The 24,205-nt window shown below is 42.9% G+C and overlaps 1 long non-coding RNA gene across 1 annotated transcript; it reads right to left on the reverse strand.

Moving 5' to 3' along the window:
* Positions 1-11,091: 11,091 nt before the first annotated feature.
* On the reverse strand, positions 11,092-14,278 carry LOC128793944 (uncharacterized). Its single transcript, XR_008432939.1, has 3 exons — positions 14,191-14,278; positions 12,168-12,265; positions 11,092-11,180 (listed from the first exon to the last, which is right to left on the reverse strand). It is a non-coding gene; the product is annotated as an uncharacterized LOC128793944 (long non-coding RNA).
* Between the last annotated feature and the right edge of the window lie 9,927 nt (positions 14,279-24,205).

Genomic DNA, 24,205 nt, shown 5'->3' on the forward strand with positions numbered 1-24,205 from the left:
TCAAAGAATACAGAAGGAAATATAAAACAAAACTGGAGGAGACAATCAGCAAGATTCTGTTTCAAACTTACAGTTGAGATCATAAGGTCAATTCAGATTTCCAGCTCTCCTTATCCTAAGGATAAGCTGAATTATGCCACTCTTCTCCAGGGCCAGATCTGGAAAATATACAAATCCTTTGTTATAATTTGACCTTGCAAAGATCTTTCACAATGGGGATTATGGTGTTGGCAGAAGATTATTCTGCACCTGTTTCCCTGACATTTGTCCCTCTCAGAGGAAGTGCAAACACTGGTGACATCAACCCTCAGCAGTGCCTTGTCACTCCTATGGAGACAGAGCTGGGGTGCAGAGAGAAAGAAGGGAAAAGGTGATGAAGAAATAAAACCAGAAGCAGAAGCTGGAAAGCTTTTTTTCCCCATCCAGCACTTCTACCAACAAAGCAAAACAAAAGATGCACAGGAAAAATCAATACAAGCCAGTGAAAAGAAAACCACGTTGGAAACGTACACAGGGAGAGGCAGGAACGCCCTGGCATTTATTCTAGAGTCATATAAAAAACTGCATCTCTCTTTAAAATATTGGCAAAGCCTGGATGAAACACGTCTGATAAAAAGGGTTGCTGAGATGGAAGTGACTGACAACATCCAGGGGGAAAAGAGACAGATGAAAACCAGGCTGTTGCAGCTGGATGCTCTGACTGAAGTTAGATGTTTCTTAGCAGGAGAGAAATGTAATAACTTTGGAAAGAAAAATGAATAAAGCTGGAGAATGTCCTCTGAGGAATGAGTGAGAGGCTGGTGACACAAGCACTGACAACAAAGCTGGAAGCCACCTTGGAATCCCAGTTTTCAAGTGGGGTGAAGCTCTTCCTTTTCTCCCTGTTAACTTCCAACCAACCATAAATGGGATTAAAGGACCTAATAAAATTATTACCATTTTCTGGGTTTGTTACCTGTGCTTTCATACCAGGCTATTCCTGGTGCTGCAATATTAAATTCTGTCATCCCTTGGCTGCTGATGGGAAGTGGGAACTTCTAACAAGTAATTTTGCAGGGCTGTTATTAAAATCTCATTCTGTCTCTAATAAATAGTGTCTTTAATACGGATCACATCTGTAACTCTCCAAAAAAAAGAGCTCTCCTATGAAAAAAAAGTGAGTTTTATGGACTCAACAACACAGTGTGCCACCAGCAAATCTCTAGCTTAAAAAACTGAAATGGACATATTTCTTTTAAATAACCCTGAATCTTTTAATCCCATCTCAATAACAGCAACATGAAAAGAAATAAATCTAAGTTTTGTACCTATGTGATACCAAAATCTCCTTGATTTTAGCTAGACCATAAACACATCAGTGACCCAAATCCCTGTTTCCAAAAAGACAGGTTGAGATTGAATTTACAAAAAACTTAAGCTATTTTTAAAATGCTCCCCAGTTTTTCATCTTCATTCATTCTGATGCACATATTTAAGCAGTTTCCAGTTTTTCAGTGTTCTTGGCCAAGCAGAAATATTTATTATACTTGGAAAGTTTATATTACCCTGTAGCAAAGCAATTTATCATTACTATACATGGGTGACTTTGCTGATTATTAAAATACTGTTAAAGTGAAAACTGTTCCACTCACCACTCTTCTCTAATTTATTCCTGTTGTTTGACTTCAATTGGAATAATTCTGAAAAATCATACATCAGAGTCAGAAATGAGACAGGGGATGGATAGACAGGAAGGTGAGAAGTGCCTGGTTGGTGATGCTGAGATGTTCTGAGAGGTTTAGGGGCTGGATAGAAATGGAAAATGGGAAAATGAGGCTCAGGGGGACCTTCTGGCTCTGTCCAAATCCCTGAAAGGAGAGAGGGGTCGGGCTCTGCTCCAGGGAACAGGGACAGGAGGAGAGGGAACGGCCTCAGGCTGGGCTGGGGAGGCTCAGGGTGGGCAGCAGCAGGAATTTCCCCATGGAAAGGCTGCTCAGGCACTGGAACTGCCCAGGGAGGGTTGGAGTGCCCATCCCTGCAGATGTCCAAGGAAGGGCTGGAGGTGGCACTCACTCCTCAATGCGAGGATCAGGCACAGCTTGGGCTCGATGGTCCTGTTGGGATTTTCCAACCTCAGTGATTCTGGGGAAAAATTACCCAGGGATGAGGGAACACACCAGGGCAGCTGTCACAGCTCCACTGCAAACACTGCAGAACCACACAGGGTGCCCAGAGCTCTTGTTCCTGCCACACCTTCGGTTTTCTTTGTCTGGAGAAGGTTTTGGAGAAAACAGAGTAATTTTTAACAAGCCCACGGGAGGGACTTAAAGCTCAAAGTGTATAAAGAAGAAAATAAGATAAATATTCTAGATCTATTTTTCCAATCCAGTAAAAATCAAGGAATCATTAAAGCTGGAAAAGCCCTCTAAGATCATTGAGTCCAACCATCATCCCAGCACTGCCAGGGCCACCACTGACCTATGTCCCCGAGTGCCACATCCACACATTTGTTAAATTCCTCCAGGGATGGTGATTCCACCACTTCCCTGACAGACTGTTTCAATGCCTGGCCACCCTTTAAGTGAAGAAATTTTTCCTAATATCTAAAATTCCCCTGGTGGAGCTTGAGGCCATACCAAAATGTGTTGGGTTCCCATATCCCCATTGAATGCAGGAATAGATAGGACAGATTCTTATTGTTTACACCACCTCCTTTGTGTCTTATTTTACAGTCCCTGCGGCTGAATTTGAGCTGGAATTTTGCATTCCAGGTTTCCAACCAGCAGGATTATTTATGGCCGAATCAACAACTTCTCTATGCAAGGGGCTGCAATGGCAGCCCTGAGAGAATGGCCCTCAAAAGCTGCAGCAGGTTCTGCTGCAAGTTTTGGGTTAAGCATTGCCTCTCCTTTGGTCTGGGAACCTTGTAAAATTAAAACATGACAAAATCCAAATGCTGGTAAGCAGATCAGAGCACTGAGCTCATTATTCTGGTCTTTTCATTCCCCAGCAGTTACATTTTCCTCTTTCGTTTGCTGTCTTTGCAGCGATAACTCACATCATTTTAGAGTTGCACGAAATGAAATTTTCAACAAAACACTTATTTCCCAATTGGAATTAACCATGTTTTTAGGTAATATTTCCACATCCCCTCTTTTTCCTGGAGTTGAACCTCAGGTCAAGTTGTAGACTGCTCTTCTCTGACAACAATTGCCCCAATCAGAGTGGTCGCTTTACTTCTTAATGAGCTGATTTTTGTTCTGTTTCTTCCTCTGCCTTATCTTAAAATGCAGAAGATGGTAATTTACTTTAGTGCACAGCAAATCCCCTCCAGTAAGAAACACATTCTTCTGAAGCCAGAGTGGCCAATAGCAAATAAAGTTCAGTTCTTTGGGTGATGTCAAAACAATGCCTGATGGAAACAAAGGCAGCTGCTTTGATTTATATTGCCTTCCCCCAGCACTACAAGCCAGCGCTCTGCTTGCCCTTTTCTCTGCAGTTGCACATTAAGCTGAATGCTTTAGAGATTTTCCCCAACAACTCCCAGATCTCTTTCCTAATCAGTATTCGGCACATCTTTCCCTCAGCAGATGCGCGATTTCCCCGCTTTGTTCCAGGATTCATTGTTCTCCATTAACTGCAGTTGCCATTTATTAGTCCAGATGCGGGAATGATCCAACGACCCCGTGTGGGTCGGGGTGTTCACACCCACCCACCCACCCGCCTGTGCTCCACGGGCCCTGGGATCATCACGTATTTAAATGTATGCACTGAAACCAGGGGCTGTTTCCGTGAGATTTACGATGTTCCCCAAATGTGCATATGATGGCAAAATGTGATTTTTCAGCTCAAAGGGAGCCATCTTCAAAGATGGTTTTTGAAGATTTGCTCTTCCCCGGCTTTGAGAACACAAAAATCCACAGGAGCAGATCCTCAGCTGGTGAGAAATCTTGTTGGGATTAATGCTGCTTGGGTTGATTTACACCAGGTAAGGGTGTGATCAATTAAATCTGTGCTGTGAACTATATAGTTTTCTAACGAAAATTTAAATGTAGTCATGTTAGGCCACAATACTCATTTTAGGGGGAAAAAGGAGACGAAAAAATTAAGTATGGAAACACTGGGAGAATCCATTCTGGAAATACAGACAAATTGGTAGGAAATTGAGTGTGTCATGCTTAAATATTCAAACTACTGATAATATAAACAGGTGGCAACCATATAATACAAAGTACATCAACTTGGAATTCTGTAGACACTTGGATGATAGGAAAATAGGATTTCACATCGTATTAGCCCGCTGGTCCATGAAATCCTATATCCTTCTTTCAACACTGGCTAGTTAATTCCTCAGTGGAAGACAATCCCACCTCTCAAAACGCGCCTCAGAAACACAAAGTGCCGCAAGACACAAGAAGCAGGAAAATAAAGTGCAAGACAGCACTTGAAAAAATTTGGGAAAAGCCAAAAATGAGAGCTGATAGTTTAATTAAGAGCCAAGATTCGCTATCGTAGAGCCAAGCTCAGCTGGGAGTTGGGTGGCTGGAAGTGAGCGCTGCTTTCCCCCCTCGGGTTATAACCCAGCTCCCCGTCAACCCTGCCTCAAATTTATGATCCCAGTGCCCTTTGCAAATAAAGATGTTTCCACTTCATAAAGCCAAGGGTATTACTGGCAGTCACTCTTCCCTTTCTCCAAGGGGGGTAGAGAGGGTGGCAACTCAGTGACCCTTCCGTTGTGACAGTCCCTCAAGCCAGAACCGGGAGTCTCTGTCAGGGACAGGTTCAGATAAAATCTGACAGATCATGTCAGACCCTGTGAATATTTTCTTGGCTACCACAGAAATAACTCTGGGTTTAAATTAAAATAAATATTCTGGCATATTCTGGCTGCATCCCTGGAAGTCTCCAAGGCCAGCTGGACACTGGGGCTTGGAGCAACCTGGGATCCAGGTGGGAAGGTGACACCACGGGAAGGCATCCCTGCCCGTGGCAGGGGGTGGAATGGGCAATCTTTAACTTCCCTTCCAGCCCAAACCATTCTGGAATTCTGTGATTTGTTGCCTTAAAGCTGTGTTCACACTGAGAACTAAGCCTGGAGCATCATCAGAGGACTTCTAAAGGAACTGCTCCTCCTTCAGTTGGGCAGACCCCAGCAGGGCTCCTGCATCGTGTCCCCACCCTGCCCCACACACAGTTTGGGGTTTGTACCCTCTTTGAGAGAAAGCAAACCCACAGCAGCCAGGGGAAGCATCTCAAGAGCCAGCACAAAATCATATCTTTGTACCTGAACTCAAACCACACCATTTTCCCACTCGATCTGGGTATGGATCCTATAACACAGCATGGGCACTTCCTTCCTTTGTTCACAAATGATTTTTTCCCCTAGTACACACCAATAAAATGACGATTTCCAACGAAATGGTTTCAGAACTGTAAACTGTTCTAAGGGCTGAACTCGGGCAGGGGCTAATGATGCAGTGGATTTACTAAGCCAGGTCTAAGCACACAAGAATGATGGGAAAAAATATCCCGTCCGATACTTTTTTAATAGACTTTGGATAACAACAGTACACAGAAAAGCACCATTTAATATCTTAAATGATCCATCTTGTCATGCTATGGCTTCATCTCACATGATCTATTGCTTTACAGCATGCTATTATGTATATAGAAAAAACAGCTTGTAATAAATTACCACAGCTCTATTTACTCCTCAATATCTGCTTCCTTTCCCATTTAACCCATGCCAGTGTAAGCCCATTTCCAAAAACCTTGATCCTTCTCCTAACCTTTGTGAGCCCTTTTTAAGCACAGATATCTGTGCTATCTCTCCTGGACAGCAAATATTCAGGGTGTGACCACTAGACCTCAAGTCTTACTGATAAACACCAGAATTATAAAGAATTTTGATCCATTTTTGAAGATGATGGGCAACTCAAATCCTACAGCTATGAGGAAAGGAACAAAATACTTTGGAGAAGCTGTCTTAATTCCCCTCATGTGTTTTGGAAACCTTGATAATACCTGCCTTGAAACACCTTAATAAAGAGCTCAAACCTGGATCCTCCTCGTGCTCTTGGTGCTGTTCCTGCACTGTGACATTGCCAAGAGCAGATGGCTCTTTCAAGGTGGATATTTCTCCTTCCCATGGCCTGAAATTGCACAGTGAATCCTGGGAATCACAGCTGGGCAGAGTTCAAAGGAGATCTGGAGATGTTCTAAAAATGAAGATCCCACAGAGATGCCAGAACAGGGCGGGCACCAAACGTTTCCTCATTTCTGGAGCACCAATTCATGTGCAGATCCCAGCACAGCTCCAGATCAAGGCTGTAATCTCCTGCACTTGTCAGTCTGGAATTCCTAAACAGCTTCCTCTCTGCTCTTATAAATGACATCTTTTGATATGTGTTATCACATTTTTCCATTCCAATTCCATTGAAACTGTAGAGCAGCATAACAAAACACCAAATTATTCCTGCTAGATTCAGCAACTGGAATTAAAGAGGGTTTTTTCTTTCTTCTTGAACATAATTGTAATATTTCATATTCCTTCTACAAAGAGCAGGATTTAATGGCTGTTATGGATTTTTCACCCCCTTAGAGAATTTCTGAAAAATTCAATTATTTTTGGGGACTGCTTGAGTTTCTATCTCCTAGTGATGATGAATTACCCATTGTAGTGGCCGACTTAAAAACAATACACAAAAATCAATTGTTTGACAAAAGGAAAGACACAGAGAACCTGGGACTGGCACACACTGCCTTTGCCTGAGCTTAAAAATGCAATAATTTCAACAATTTTGCCTTTTTAAACACTTTCTGCAGCAGCATCTGATTACATTGCAGCTTTTTTGCTTTCCCATAGAGAGTGACTTTGCCAACAAGATGACTTTGCCATCAAGAAATTGTAATTAACTTAATGAACTTTGTCTTTTAAACAGTTGGAGATTTGAGAGCTGAGAGTAATGACTATTCACAAGTAGCAGGGTTTGGTTTCAAACATACATATTCAGTGCCAGATATCAGCAATTTGCATCTTAACGTTTTCATGTTCAGACCTGCTGACTGTCTAAGGAATAATGTTATGCACCAAACAATAGCTTTAGAAATAACAATAAATAACATTGAAAATGGAATCGAAGCAATGCCTCTTGTAATGAAGAGTTTTAGAGCTCAAATCTGATGCTAAAAGAACATTGCACCAGACCACAGCAAGAGTCCTTCTGAGGAGTCCTGAGATCCACTTGGAAGCCAACTTTTCATTCTGTCCATGAATCTACAAATTTTATCTCCTACTTTGGGCTGAGCAGCATAAACTTTCAAGAAAAAATACAGTTAGCCTGGAGATATCAGTACAAATTGTGGAGCTTTGAGGATGGGCTGATTTCCCTTCTCTAGAAGTATTTTATGCTAATCTCATGCTAAAGAAATCCAAAGTACTGCACTGGTTAAGTGTGACTGAGTTCAGTGCTGGGATTTCCCACTGCACACACTCAGCCTGGTCTCATCCCCACACCATCAGATTTTTGGGGTTGGGGGTTTTGACCATAAATTTCTCACCAACTTTGAAGAAAATTGTGACTTTTCACAGGGAGTAAAGGAAGTGTAAGAAACACCTGCAATGTTCTCCCTCTCTGAGGAGGACTCAGCATCTTCTCCAGGAGAGACCCAGCTCCTTGTCTCTAAAATTCATTACAGGGAACTCTGGCTCTGAGCAGGAACCTCTACAATATCCCCAGTGGAAAAGGAAAGGTGTGAATGTTTAGAAGTGGGTTTAGATGGGATATTAGGAATTCTTCCATGTGAGGGCAGTGAGCCTCTGGCACAGGGTGCCCAGAGCAGCTGGGGCTGCCCCTGGATCCCTGGAAGTGCCCAAGGCCAGGCTGGACAGGGCTTGGAGCACCCTGGGACAGTGGAAGGTGTCCCTGCCATGGCAGGGGTGGCACTGGGTGATCTTTAAGGTCTCTTCCAACACAAACCATTTACTCATTCTATAATTTATCCCTCTTCTTGAAGCAGTTACCAGTGTACAATTTTCCCATTGGCAGAACCATTTTAAGCAGACCTGTAATTTATCCTGCCCTAAAAAAAGCAGCAAATGAAACCCTGCCACCAGCACAGCCCATGGACTCCCACACTGCTCGAGACAGGGACGACCCTCACGTCTGCCTTGGGATCACCTCCACACCAAGGAAAAGAAAAAAATGGGGAAGAGTGAGTGATACATCTGTGAGAAGCAAGGTGTTGAAATTCCATGGCCAGCTTGCCAGTTTTAATGGGTGACCTCATCTCTGACGCTTTGAAAATATTGTTTCCTAAAAAAAGTCTCCTGACAAACATTCACGCTGAGTATCTCTCTACCTTGCATAGCTTAGGTGAAGAGATTTGTCAAAAAAAATGTGTGGGTTTTTTATTTTAGGGCATCACCATTTATCACTTTTCTGTTTGGATTGTTTTTTTTTTTCCTAATTATTGCCGAGGTATTTCCAGTCTAGGAATATTGTTCCTGTTTTGAATGTCACTCCATGGATCTCCTGCCAGATACAATTGCATTGCCACTGAAAAGCAAGGAAATTAAATCTCAAAGGTCTTACTCACTTGAGAAAAAGAGTCAAAGCAGTGGGACCCAGCTCCTCATTACACATCCCTGAAAGGAATTTTTTGACAATGTTCCTGAGTGTCTTCACTGAGGACCCTCCATGACCCTCTCCTGTTGGAGGGGCTTTACAAAACCTCCAAAAACCCTGCAGATGTGGGGTCCTGCTTCCCTTCCTGCAGAGAGGAACCAAAGTGACCATGCTGCTCTCCAGCCCTTCATAAAGGAATCGTCCCCCAGTGGTTTTCACCCTGCTGAGTTACAAAAGGGAAATGCTGAGCAGTTCCTAAGGTAGGAACAAAAGTTTTCTCCCCGTAGCAGCTGCAGGGTTTGGATCCCCCCATAAATTGTTGATTAAATTGTGGGCATGAAGGCATGAAATTCTGGTAATGCTATTAACTCATCATTTTTACGTAAGGGCTGTCTGAAACAAAACCTTGCTAAAACACCTTCCTAGCACGGATATGGCTCATTCCCAGTTCAGGTAGATTCAGCTGCCCAAATTAATTTCTACTAAAGAATAACTGCATTTACATGAAGGCTTTTGCCAGTACAAACATGCAGATTTCCATGTGTGGCACACCCAAACTCCAAATTCCTCAGCACTTCTGCCGTGTGCAGAATTAAATGTTATGTGAAGTCCTCCAAGAGCACAACTGCAAAAACAGTTCCCACCTTTGCAGCAGTTTGATCTGCTTGGTAAATCAAAACATAAATTGCTCACCTGTAAAAATGTACAGGGTAATGGTGAGGGAATTCTGCATTGATCCCTGTTTAATCAACAGCAGAGCTCACCTCCAGCACAACAGGAACAAGGGAAAGTCAGCATTATGGGTAAGGAAGGCAAAGAAAAAAGAAACAGAAGTATAAACCAGCAAAAATTCTCAATAAAAAGCCCCCCCCTGAAAAAAAGCACCACTACAGATGAAGGAGTTTGTCTCAGCAGCAGAGAGTGAAGAGCTGATGGTCCCACAGGACATCCAGAGGTGCCAGCAGGTTCACTAAACCCAAGCTTGGCTGGCGTGTGGTCACAGCCCAGCTCCAAATCACCTGATGTCTACAGGCTTAATCTGGGCTCAGGCAACATCATTTTTGTTGCAATCTTCATCCAAAAAACCCTGACAATGAACAGCATTGTCATTTCTGAGCTAAAATACAGCCCTCTACCCCATTTAAAAACACAGGCAGGCACATGATTTGGGGGGAATAAAGACAACTCCTGTCACTGCAAAGTGCAAGCAGCTGACAGCATCTCCTGACAAGTTCCCTGGGGGCAGAAATCAGTTCCAGCAGCTGGGTGAGCTCCCCCTGCTCTCCCTCACCTGCCCTGCCCAGTCCTGGGCTCATCCACACTGCATATTTCCACTGCTTTAATTTAGATGAAATTCCACCTGCAAATGCCATGGCTCAGTTACTTTCTGTGAGGGTTTCTAAAATCCAGGACAGCTTTGATGATCAGTTCTGGGCTGGAGCTGTTATTAAGTGCATGTTCTTCTTGCCTTTTCCTGAAGCAAAACCGCTGAGAAAATGCTCTGTACAGATATAATTTATGAGGGTGAGCAGATGTAGGGACATTCAGAGACAGGCTCAGCCCCTCCACGTGCTGAAATAGGAAAGATCAAGAGTTATTATGCTCAGGAGGTGGAGGACAACGTTGTCACCATTCAGCAACATCCCCTGCATTGCCAGGGGCAGAAACATTTCCATACAGCTGGAAACAGTAATTAATTAAGGTTACATTTTGGGGAATTCCTTAAGGGATCCTCACTATCCCCTAAGTTAGGCACAGCCTAAGCAGGGCCATGCAAACAGAGCAGTTTTTAAAGCAGTGAGGTAGAACAGCACCTCACCTACCCCAAAATAAGACATGAAAGAGAAGAAGTGAAGGGACAGTGAGAAAAAAAATATTAAAATATTTTTCTTTTAGCACCATATTTACTGTGTGTACCACATTTACAATGTATGCCAGCTTTATGGGGCTGTAAATGCCCCAGCCTCTACCTGATTGTTGTCCTTGATGTTTGCACTAAATGAACCAGAGCATAATTCTGAAAATAAAAGCAAAATAGACATTGGTGAGCTCAGGGATTGCCCTGCATTGAGGTGATGGCTTGGGGCACTCCATGTTTCAGTCTGCAGCCCTCCACATTTCTTCTTTCTGTTTCTCACAGAGGCCTTGATGCCTCCTCCATTTCCAGTTTCTCATTAAACTCCAATTTGGCAAATATTTCACTCCAGTGTGTCCTGATTTCTTCCAGTTTTTGGCAATTTGGAATTTCCACAGGCTTTGTGCACACAACCAACCTCAGGAAGCGCCTGCAGACATGCACAGTTTGCTGCAGTAATTTTGCACAAGCGTTGCTCACGGCAATGAACTGGAAATTCCATGTGCTCCTCATCAAAATCACACTTAATTGCAGCTAATCCAGGGCTATCAGAGGAAGTGTTTGCACATTGCCTTATCACAGCCCCACTGGCAGCCACTTGCACTTAGTTTCCCATTTATTTCATATCCAGTTCAAAGCTGCCTTCCTTGGAATTCTCCACGGACCATTTCCAGCCATCTTCACAGATCTGGTGCCCACGTTCAGTTTCATTGAAGTCCCTGGGAAAATTTCCATTGATTTTAATTGAACAGGCTGTTCAGCTTCTTTTTTTTTTTTTTTTTCCTCTCTGGCAATGAAACATTCCAACCACAAAATTCAAGACCATGGGAGTGTGGGTCTCCTATTTTGTGGTGAAACAGAAAATCACCCTGGATTTTGTGAGATTTGCAAATAGGAAACATTTGGTGTGTTTTCCTCCTGAAACACACACCAGTTGTGTAATGGGTCTGAGTGTGAAACTGCTGTGAATTATGCATTGAGGTTTGCTAGAACAGGACTTGGGAAAACAAAACTTACTTTGCATTTTATGTTACATTGTCAATTTTCTTAAGTTTGTCTGTTGCTTTTTTCTTCCCCGGGGGAAAAAAAATTCATAATTCCCACATGATTACTAAAACAGGGGCTCATACCATGATTTGAAAGAGGATTTCAGGCAGGGCAGATTTATTCCTATCTAGCCTATTACTGTTTCCACAGAATCATGGAATCACTAAGGTTGGAAAAGACCTCAGAGATCATCAAGTCCAACCACTGAATGAATACATACCGGAATATTTGAGCCTCTAGATCTGTTTTCTGTGCAAAATAAAACTATGAAAGATGAAAAAGGGACATTGGCCATGATCCTCATCCTTTTTGAAGCAGTTGGGAAGAAAAGAACAGGATGTGGAGGCAGCCAGATAAGACTTGTTGGGTGACAGTCAGTGATGGATGCTCAGTGATTCCCAAAAAATTGTGCTCCAGTTCCAGGCATCTCCCAGGACTGGCACTTCCCTCCTGGGATTCCTTCCCTCTTGGGCAGGAAGATTCCTTTTCCTGGTCAAATTCTGTGACTATTTTGCTTGCAGCATTAAAGGTCTGCTTCCCCCCAGGTGCCCATTCAGGGGGGCTGTTATGAGTTCAGGAGCACTGGCCAACAGTGAGATGCCTCCCATGGCAATGAAAAGAAATCTACAACAAAAGAAGTCCAGAAAGTTCAAGTCTACCTCAGGTTCACTGGTTTCTGCTCTATTCTTTCATGTTATTCATCTCCTCACAATGCAGGACTGCAGAATTCAAACACATTTCCTCCAGGCTTCTTTTGCTGTACAAAAAAAGGTTGATTCAATTAAAAAAATCCCCCAAACCTAACAAAACCCCACCAAAAAATCCAAAAGAAACAAAAAAAAACCCCAAAAAACCAAAACAACAACAACAACAAAAAAAACACTACCAACCAGAAAAACCCAAACCTCCAAAATATTAAAAAAAACCCCAAACCATACCCAAACCACCAAATACAAGCCCAAAGCCAAACTGTGTATTTTACACTCAAGTAGCCTAACACAGAGGTTCCCCACACGAACAGCCAAGTGAAACCCAATAATTACCTGGATTCCTCACAAAGTGGAGTCCTGACAGCATCAAATGTCAAAATTTTTACCCCTGACAGAGCAAAAAAGCAGCCCCTCCTCCACGCCTGGCCAGGGCAAATGGGCATTGCTTAATGATTGGTATTCCCCTCCAGCCAGGAGAGTGTTAATTGAATGGATTCCATTACCATAGGAATAGCAAAAACCAGATTAAAAACCAAGCCAGCTGTAAACTGAGCCAGTGATTTTAATGGGAAGAAAATAAAGGCTGGCAATTGCATGGTGAAGTGCATCAAAATGTTAATTGCTTGCAGCCACATCCTTCTGAACTAGTGGAGAGGGTGGTGGAGATAAGGTCTGATAAAGCTCAGCAGAAGTTCTGCAGTGCTGGTAAATGCTAATTCTGCAGTGGAAATGAATGGGTAAAATGAGGAATAAATATCTGCAGCAGTGTGGAATTAGTGCAGGAGTAAGTTCCAAACTAGCACGTTTGGCTTTTGGTTTTACACCTGTGTAAATCTGTGTACATCTGTTTCAACTTGGAAGCTGAAATAGATGTACACAGATTTTTATTCTGTGGATTTCATTTATTCTTGCCTTGATTTTTAGGCAAGGTTCTTCAGTGCAGCCAAGCAGGGACAACCTGAGAACCAAACATAACTGATACCACTGGTTTCTCCCCAAAACTCAGTTCCCAGGACCAAAATTTGTTGCATATTACAGCAACGCACCTCAAAACAAATTCACAGGTGAGCAGCAGAACAATCATCCGCAGGGTTCACCCTGAATTCCTCTTAGAAAATCCATGTTTTTGGTGATCCACAGAGGAGAATATTTTAGTCAACAGCCACCTGAGGCACAAGAAACTGTGGAAAATCCAGCCTTAAATACAAATTCCAAGTTGTTCCAAAAATTCTCACCTCATCCAGACCATCCTACCCAGGTGTTTTATAGAGGGCTGAGCACACCTTCAGCCTGATCCTGACCCTGTTTGGTTTTAGGAACTGGCTCTAGGATAAATGTCCTTCTCACTGGCAATGTGAAACAGGACACAGAAAGAGGATGATTGAAGAAAATCCTATTGCATTCCTGATGGAATCATGGTTCTTACAGCCTCCCTAAATGCTAAGGGATGGAGTATTGATTTTAGTCAGACAAATCCCAAAATTACAGGAGGCTCTCCAAGCTACAGAGAGCACCCTGATGAGATCCTCTCAGCTCTCATTCCTTACTCATAACCACAGAATGTCCTCAAAACTGCCCTGACGGGAGCATGGAGAAATGAGAGTCTGGGGAATTTTGAAATGTCAGAAAAATGCAAATATCACGGATTAGTATTCCACAGAGAGCCATAATTTCCAGTGTTTGCACTCATTTTAGCATTCCCTTTAAATTAAAAGCACAATAGGTAAGCTGGCAGCATGCAGATGGTTTAAAGGGTTTGAAACATTCTTATTCATAATTTTGATTTTTTTTCTACCAGGAGCTATTTAGAACCCATTTTTTTTTTTTTTTTTGTGCTCTTTCAAAGGTAACAGGATTTGGTCTGGAAACGAAATTCAGCAGGAAACCAGGAGGTGATTCGATTTAATGGGTTTGCATATTTTAAACGCAAATAATACGAGTTAATAACATCCCTTCAGAACTTTTAACACACCTTGATGCACAGGCACCGAGCTGTGTGGGGAAGATTGCAAGGGAGCAAACCTGAAATCCCCAGGGAACAGGCACAGGAGGAATGTGGCACTTAGGAGAGCCCTGAAGTGGATCTGAAGAGCATCGCTGCACTCTGGTGAGTGCAGCTGGGGCAGACGAGGGATGTCACAGTGGCACTGCACCATCACAGCTGCCAATGATCCTTGAGCAGGCTGCCCTGGAGCAGAGTCACAGAATAAAGCAGGGATTTATTCAAAGGATCTCCTCCATGGATCCACCTTGGGCAGCACCAGAGCCCAGCCAGGGCTGCAGCCAAGAGGAACCAAAATGGTCCCAAAATGCACGAGCGCTCCCGGGGGCTCTCACTGGGATCAGCTCTGCTCCATTTGCACCTTGCAGTTCATTGTCCCATTCCAGCTTTAGCCCAGGCACTCCCATCCTGCTTGTTTTTCTCTCTCCAGCCCACGCTGTTTGTGCTCCTGGGCCTGAGCTTTGGATCATTTGTCCTTGGTGCCCAGCTGGAGCAGGAATTGTTTTGTCTCCCTGTTCTGTGCAGAGAGCTCACCATGCCCTGATAGGAAGCCCAGACCCACACACTAAAGCAGTACAAAATCTGAAAAAAAGAAAAGCTGAAACTGAGGCATCACCAGAGGTAGCTCTGGAAGGGGAAATGCAGGAAGGGAATCAGGCATTTGGTAAAACACATTAAAAACATCCCCAGAGTGAGGGAGGGATGGGTTTAGAGCCAGCCATCAGCAAACACTGAACACTGATCATACTCATGCTGCTCTCTGACCCATAAAGGTCTCCCTTTCCTGGGGAATTTTGGGTTCAATTTCATCTTTAGAAGTTGACTGAAATGCAGACAAATTGCTGTGGATCTGGCCTGGAGAGGGGAAAGATCCACCTTCCCTTTGCCCCTCTGCCTGAGGAGGACCTGACACACATCAGAGCAGCACCACGGGTTGGGGTGTAAACCACAAACCTGGTCAGCAGTGCTGGAGCTGGATAGCCTCATTCCCCACATCCCACTGCGTGTCCTGAGCTCTGATTTATCCTCTCCCCCCGACTTTTACCCTCTTCCTGGCCTCAGGACTCACACCTTGGCTGTGCCAACCTCGAGCAGTGAGCACTACTTGTGAACAGACACTGCTACGGGAATAAAAGGATGTTGGGGGCTCCAGTTCATCCCTCAGCTCTCAGGGAATGGATTCTGAGCTTCCCACAGCTCCAGGGGTCTCCTCCTGTCCCAGACACAACTGCTTTGTTGGCTGCTCACGTGCAAGCCCAGGAGCTGTGCCTTGTTGAGCTGGCCCCAGAGAAAACCTGTTGCCCAGCCCAGCTCAGGTGGAGCCCATATGGCATCTGCAGCTCCTTTGGGGCAGCTCCAGCACGTGCTGAGCTCCAGCAGCCAGCGAGCTGGGAATTTAGATGTCAAAGAGAAGATGAAAGACATCTATTTCTCCCTCTTAAAGATGTTTGTCCCTTCCCCGTTGCTTCAAGGACTCAGTCCTCACGTGCCCAGCAGCGCACTGCTGGTGGAGTCCCAGCAGTTAATGGATTTCCCCTTGCTAAGCAGGGGGAAAACACAGGAAAACAACCCAAAGAAACAAAAGCTTATCCTATTAGCTACTTGCCAATTATCCTTGATGGGTGATTGTGCTAGTGGCCAGGGGGAGATGCTGGCAGGTGTAATTACTGGCTCCTTTTTGCAGGGTTATAACCTCTGACTTGCAAGGCCTGTCTTCAGGTACAGAAGAAAGAGAAATCCCTGAATAAATTATGATGAGCGTCTGCCCTGCATAAATAAGGACGATTTCAACTGAAACGGGATAATTTTAATTGCAAAAGCATTTTTCTCTCAGTCCTTCACCCCTCATGCTAGGTGATGAGAGAAAATATCCTCACAAAGAGTGGGGCTCGTTAAAATCGCAGGCACCAGGACAGAATGTTACAAGGGAAAATATTTATGTAGAAAAATATTGCATGTCTTGTTGACAAGAATCTACTCATGCTCATTACAAAAAGCTACAGCGCAGTTTAAAACTGACAATCCATTACCAGAAATCCATCTTTTGCTTAGGATGATAAAGCAAGATTGAATTATAGATTTCACAGCAGCAATTCTGACATTCTGCATTTCAGCTCACACCTTCTGCTTTCCCAAAGCTTTTTTAATCTGTTCATTTGAAATAAATGGTCATGCTCAAAAAATTGCCTCAATTCTTGAATGTTTTCATTACAGGAAATGTAGGAACACAATCTCCAAAATTCCTCACGGACCTTGTTAAAAAAAAAAAGCTTTCTCATCAAAACCTAATTTTTAGCATTTATTCAGCTTTTTATGTTTTAATTTGATTTGTGAACAAGCACCTTCCCTGAGTGCAGGGTGGCTTTTCCTATTTAATTCAGATTTGCAGGGAGGGCTCAGATGTAGTTCCATGGTGGGCAGGATTCTGATTTCAGACCACTGCCATTCATACATGAATATTTAGTCACACATGAAACCCATCTAATCCACGGATCACATTGCCACTGAATAGGGCAAGTTTGTTATCCACATTCTTCCACTAAATGAAACCTCTCTGTCTTGTGTGAAGCCATTTAAAATCGCCATTCCCCTTTGCTGCAGCTTGCTCAGTGCTGTGCCCCAGCGTTCAGCAGCTGGAATATGGGACCAGCTCCCTCAAGCTGGTGTTATCTCATCTCTGCTGGGGTCACTTTGATAATTCAATGACAAATAAATCAGTTAAAGCAGCCAAACCTCGCGTCCCTCCTCTTAAAGACCCATCCCCAGCGTGCAAACAGATGTGTGCGTGGGAGAGGGAAAGACTTCCCGACTCAGCCCTGAAATCTGAAAAAAAAAAAAAGTTCAACATTCAAGTTCCACCAAATGCTAATGAGGCCGCGGTTTTTGTCAGGGCATGAATGACGGCAGCCAGGCCATTTGCAGCCACTGATGCGTTCAGCTGTTAATTGTCAGTGCCCATGGAGGGCACCTCAAATGAACCACAGCCTCCCTCCGTTCTCATCCCCCTTCCCGGCACAGGCTCCAAGAGAGAACAAGAAGTTCATCTGCCAAAATCTCCTCCTAAGCCAGGGTCCTTCAGAAATTATTAGGGGAAAGGAGGAGAGAGGAAACTCCAGGATTTTAGTGGTTTTTTTTCTTTATCACCCAAAGCTGCCATCACTCTGTTCTCACCTTTTCTTAGAGCTCCTGACCAGACTCTGTCCCCTTTCCAGCCCAGGGGAGAAGGGTCCTGTGTGAGTGAGAAGCTGTAGCTGCTCTATTATTCCTATGATCAATGTATTTTTTACAGGATTTTACAGAAATATTCCACATCTCAGACTTTTGCCTCCCTCTTCCTCTTGCCTGCTCACACAGGGGCAGAGATCGTGTGCCATCATTTCCACAAGTGTTATTTTATGTGCCAGAAAACCTCTGCTCCAGCCCTCTACAGAAATATTTGAGTACCACAATTCAAGGATTCATGAAGGATTTCGTCTTAGACAACCAGCCCAAATAAAGTCCACAGTTTCATTTGCAGAGTGTGAAAATAAGTCACACAGCCACATCCATTTGCTGGGTGAGGCAATAACTCTCTCAGTGGATGCTCTGTGTGAGTGTAGAAGAACACCTGGCCCATCCCTTGGAAGCCCACACGACCATCTGCAGGGCATGAGCAAATATTAAAAAGTAAAACAGCCCCCAGGGAAAAGCCATGCATCACCAGAAAGAGCCACAGACCTGCTTCAGGTTAAACCCCATGAAAATAAAGCAGTGTTGGTGTCCCTGGGCATGGCAATTTCCTTCACCGCTTGCCTGTGAGGATTCCTGCTTTGTGTTCAGAGCAGGGGGATGGAAACAGATCCCACGGGCAGCACAAACACCCTGGGCAGCGATGCTGAGCTCAGACTGGAGTGGGAAGGGGAGCAGGGAGCTGAGCTCAGGTGATGTGGAGCTGAGCTGCACCAGGGGGACGATGCCAATTCAGCCCACGTCCTCAGCTAGCGGCAGAGAGAGTTTAGGGATGCATGGAACAGAAGGCTGAGGCCTTGGGGATCCATAACAAATATTTATCCTGAGAACAGACCCCCAAAGCCAGATCCAAATTGGTGCAATCTGGACGTGCAGAGTTTAGAAGCTTCAGCTGCAGAAACAGCGAGGACAGGAAGGGGCACTTCAGCCAGGCTCAGAGGGGCTCAAGAACCCCATGGATCCACCACAAAACTGGCCAGGGCTGTCACACCTATTTCATTTTTGTGACATTCCAAACCCTGTCCCATTCAGCCTGTAGGGTTTTTTGGTTTTGTTTTAATTTGGTTTTTTTTGGGGGGGGGTTTTTTTGGTTTTTTTTGGTTTTTTTTGGTTTTTTTTGTGTTGTTTTTTTTTTTTGTTTTTGTTTTTGTTTTTGTTTTGTTTTTGGATTTTTTTGTTGGTTTTTTTTTTTCTTAAGAGAATGTGGCTAAACTTTATCACCCTGAAAATGGTAAAAAAAAAAAAAAAAAAAAAAAAAAACCCAAACATTTTCTTGGTGAAATTTTCTTTCTTTTCTAACTGGAGCCACACTCAGGATCTGCCTCATGGCTCCATTGTGAGCACATGCACAAATATCCTCAGATCTTCTTTCAAAAGCATTGCAAAATACTGTTTAAAGGAAAAATTTATAAGAATTGTGATTTTTTTTTTGGCAGTTGTTTTGATAACAGCTTGCTTGTTTTTAATTCCCATCCCTGGAAGTGTCCAAGGCCAGGTTGGACAGGGCTTGGAGCGACCTGGGATAGTGGAAGGTGTTGGATGAAAAGATCCTTTCTAATCCAAACCAATCAATGATTCTATGTTTAATCAACATAGAACCAAAAATAATAATGAGAGATTGTAGCAATTCCACAAGTGCTTTGACAAAAGTGCCATGTGCTTTAGTGGGGAGAAAAATCCTAGGAAAAGAAAAGTCACCTATCTCCATGTTCAATAGATTTCCAAACTTTTTGAAAATTGAAGTGGAATCTATTTTGCCCCAAAATGGAACTTTATCAAAGGATCCAAACTCTGACTTAAAGTTTCCTTTTGTAAAAAGCCCACTAAAGATTAGTGGAGGAAGGTTACCTTTGTATTAAAAAGAGGATTTTGAATAAGCAGCAAAATGAAATAGAAACCAGTTTTACCTCCTGATCATTCAGGTGGAGTGAAAGATCTTATCCTGCTGCTATAGATGGAGTTGGTTTAAATCCTAAGCAACCAGATTTTATTTCTAAGGTATTTTTCCTCCATTGGCCATTCTGTCCTACACCTTTGGGAGACGTTCCTAGGCAGCAGCACTACCTTTAACATCAGTTTTTAATCTTCTCATTGAAGTGTCACAATTACAAGCCCTAAACCCTGGCTTTTCATGCAGGCTGATTTAGCAGCCTCTGTTCCTTGAAAATTCCAAATTCCATTACCAAAGAGACCCTGCCAATGACATGATATTACACAGCATGAAATCGTGCCGACACCTCATCATCCAAGGGTCTTACACGACAAAAAGAATCACAAAATCTACACACTCATCATATCTTGAGTTTTTTCCAAGCCTAAACAAGACACGAGGCTGTTTTCTGAGCCCTGCATGCATCAGCATCATTCAGCACAGGGAGCAATTTTCTGTTTGAAAGGAAACCACACTGGGATTCCGAATTAATATTAAAACCAACCCTCACACTCTTGTTGTCTCCCCAAAGAAACAGCGTTCTGAGCTGGGAAAGGAGGTGGGTTCAGCAGATGCAGCCGTTGCCCTGAATATTGCTTTCAGAAAAACAGAATAACAACAAAGCCCTGAGGTATTACCTGCTTTCTACCTGAAAGAACAGCAAAGTGGCTGTTCTACATTCTCCTCACAACATTTTCTTCCCTTTTGCAGTGACACAAGACCATCTCAACAGGACTCACAGGTGGCACTGTCAGAGCTCCAGACCTGGCTCGACAGGTACCCCAGAGAGGGTACAGTTATAATTTGTCTAATTAAAAAATAGAGAGAGAAGGAAAACTTAGTCATGGCAAGGTGAACCACAGGAAAAGGCAAAAGCAAATTTCACCTCCTTCAGCACGGATGTTAAACTCAGTGTCTGCCCTTCAGCCCAGAGCAGAGCAGGGATTTCAGGGGGAAAAAAGGCCAGAAAAACAGCCACTTGTTCCAGGGTGGTGTGGTCAGGTGTCTGTCCACGTGGCTTTAGTGCAGCTGGATCCTTCTCTCTTGAATCAGCCAGGAGCTCCAGGGACCCCCAGGCTGAGTTTAGGAGAGGTTTATCCTTCCCAGACAGGGAAATGCAGCTCTCCACCATCACCAGAACACGAGAAGCAAAGTCGGTAGAACAAGTTAAATCCGAGCCTGTCAAGTTTCAGAAGCAAATTTTTTACCAAAAAAAGTGACCTCAAAACCAGCCTGAAAAGGGCCAGACCTTCATCTCCTCCTCATCCCCTCCTGCAGGAGCTCAGCTGATGTCGGGACGGCTCAGAATCAGCCGTGACACTTTCAGCAGCTGCTGGCATCAAACACAATTCCCTGAGACAATCCTCAGAGCTAAAGACACAGTGCCAAGACTGCAAGGAAGGAAATTGCAGATCTTCAAGTGAAAATGGAAGGAAAACTGAGGCAAATGGATCACAGGTCACTTATTTTCTCTTCAATTCTTTGAGCCTGTTAACTCTGAGCCAAAACTCATAACAGGATGTATTTCACATGGATTTTCATGGGAGAATGGCAGTATCCACAGAAATTGTACTGGGATATCATTTTGAAAGTTATTCTTAAATTTTATTTTGTATTATTGCAATCCACAGCAAGTAGATAAATAAACCAAGAGTGCAAATAATAAAAATAACCCACTAAAAATAAAATACTACAGGCAGTTTGTTGCTTGGTTACAACTTTATGGTGCACACACCCATGGGTAGCAGTGATATTGTCTGATTCAGCTCTTGGGAGAATATCTAAATCCCAGTAATTCCCCAATAACTCCAGCCCACGCCAGCCTGCAATGAAGCCTTTGCAATATAGAAGCAGGCACGTGATGTATGCCAGGCTGGAGCCTTGAATCTCCACTTAATTCATCATTTTGCTGGGCTGATAAATAAGCTGTGTCCCTCTCAGTCTGGAGGGGGGGTGATGGCAGTGAGGGCAGGGCCAAGGACACTCCCTGCCCCTCAGCCCTGCCCCAACATCTGCATTTGTGATTTAAAACATCCCAGGTGCTTCCCTGGCACCTTTTAATTTTTTTTTTTTTTTTTTTTTTTTTTTTTTTTTTTTTTTTTTTTGCAGAAGCACAAAGGAATAACTGGTATTTAATGAACAATAATGTAAGAGAGGAGAAATTCCATTGGCAGATTGCAGCTCCAGCCTTTAATCTTCATTAAGGATTCAAACACAAGCATCTAAGGCAAGATTCAAGTGGGATGATGAAATTCCTTTTGTTTAATGGATAACAATCAAGGAACACATAATCCCTTATCGCAGTGATTCTGCAGCTCCTCTGTCCCTTTTATGTGCATTATACACCCTAATGGGTTTTACAGCAATTTAGGCCACAAGACAAAGCATCTGGCAAAGACTAATTTACAACAACGTTGCTCTAAGAGTAACAAATCCCACCCACAACACTGAAATATTGGGTGCTGCAGGCATTTCATCTCCCAGTCCTGTAAATACCCCTCAAAAAGAGAATTTCTAGACAACAAGGAAACTTCTCCAGCGCTGTTACATTCCCTTATAATTGTTATCTTTTTGAACAGCAGGCTGATTCCTTTTCACTCATTAATAAGATTATCTCCCATTAATAGAGATATTGCCCATGCCCTTCCTCGATGTCCTTGCAGGATATCAATGCCACACAAAGTGGCCACCCCCTGAAATGGGATTAATGGGATTCTGAATTCAAAGGTAAATAAATATCATAAACAACACAGAGTAAGCCACTGAGAAGGTTTGTACAAACAGCTTACAGATTTCAGGGGGGAAATGTAGAGGGAAAACATGATCTGTGTGTGTGTGTGCAGGCAAGGCAAGCGAGGAAATGATGAATGTGTGGAAAAATGGGATCAGTGCTCCCTTTTCCTTTAAGTGAGGCTGAGGTGCATTTGAATTAGGAGATCTCTGCTGATCACAGCTCTGTTCTGTCAAGTAAAACCCTGCAAACACAGGTACAAGCAATGCCTCCCACCACAGCATTATTCAGATCCCCTTGAATTTAAAGGAATGTCCTTCCAGTCTTTCCTGAACTATTTTCAGGAGCACTGTTAAGTTCTCCAGCACTTCAAGCAGTTTAGAAACCTTGCAGTCATTCATTTTACCTCACAGGCTCTCACTGCTCCTGGAAGCTTTTTGAGTAAATCCTTGCTGGAGCAAAGCAGATCTTATGGGAGGTGGAATAATTTTCTCTAAGAAAAGTGCTGTTGAGAGAAAATCCCAAAAAAACATTCAGCAGTTGAAATAGTTAATTGCCTGCTGAGACTATGACTCCTTTTTGTTCCCCCTGACAGACATCTCACAGTAACTTTTGAAGGAGCTGATTACCCACATTTGGGTTCTCACAAGGAAAGGCACAGACCCATTGGATGAATTGTTAATATTCTCTTTGCACCTGCAGTCTGCTACTGACAGACAAATTTTCCAAGCACTTCACCATTCTCTGAGTGTTCTCTGTACTCCCTGAAATTCCTAAATTGCATAAATTGTGTGAATACCACCCTGCTCATAAATCCTGGGATGTGTGTGACCTTTTGGTCACTCACTTTCATGGGAGTTATTTTTCCATTGATTATTAAACAGCAGTTTTCACGTCATTTTGTGACTATTTTGCAGGTCTTATCCAAATGTGTATTACTCACATTGATCTAAAAAGACCTGACAGGAAATAAAAACGAAAATTCAAAGCACTGTTTAAAGGATATTAAATTTCCTGAGTGGATCCAGATGTTGCCCTTGTCTCTTGATTCAGAACCACCTAAATCTGAAGAAGCCAATCCAAAAGCAGGAATGGCAAAGAGCTCAGGTTTTCCTGCATGATTTAGAGAGAGATACAAAAAAAAATGTATCCCACACATCCCATAATTTTATCCAAGCCTTATTGCACAAGGACGCTGTGGTTTTCTCCTCTCACACTGACTAAAACATCCCAATTTTGTTCTTTTTTTCAGTATCATTTTGCCCTGCTGAAAAGCATTATCTGGGAGAAATCTCCGCAAAGAGAGATCACTCCACAGGAATTGTGTCTGTGATTGTACCAGAACTTCTCTCTCTACCTTCTACCTTGCCTGCAAAGGATTTAGCAAGGTGAAGGTTGAACAAAATTATAATTTATAGATATATAAATAATATATAAATTATATATATATAAAATATATAGAAAAATATTATATAGCATATATAAAATATATAAATATATATTATATATATTTATATATAAATATTATGCATAATATAGAAATATATAAGTATATAAAATATTATATATTTTTATATATAAATATAAACATAAATATAAAAAATAAATAAGTATATGTGTATATGTATATATATATATATATATATATATATATATAAAATATAGAATTAAATTATAATTTTTTTGCCAGGAGAGCTCAGGACTGAAGTGGGGATTGCAGGGTTTGCCATCCCATCAGCAGGGAGCAGGAACTGGGATCTCATTCCCTTTGATCCCCCTGAACCCAGCGCCCAAACCACGACTCTGCTGGGCCAGACTTTATCACTCTGCATCATTTGCAGTGTGACTGCTGGCAGGACTTGCAGGGCTAATTTCAGTTAGAGTTTCATTTTTATTTCTTTAATGGCTGTGTGACCAAGCAGTCTCCCCCCCTCTCTGCTCAACAGATTTATGTTGTGTGGAGCTACATCTGTTCCAGTGCCTTAAACTGCTCCAATCTGAGCACTATTGACATTTTCATTATGTGTGAGTTGACAGTACATGGCTGTATTAAGGGATTTCCAATCCTGGCGGGGAGGGGTGTGATCTCTCTTTGC

The sequence above is a fragment of the Vidua chalybeata genome, chromosome 12 (genome assembly GCF_026979565.1).
Source record: "Vidua chalybeata isolate OUT-0048 chromosome 12, bVidCha1 merged haplotype, whole genome shotgun sequence".
NCBI lineage: Eukaryota > Metazoa > Chordata > Aves > Passeriformes > Viduidae > Vidua > Vidua chalybeata.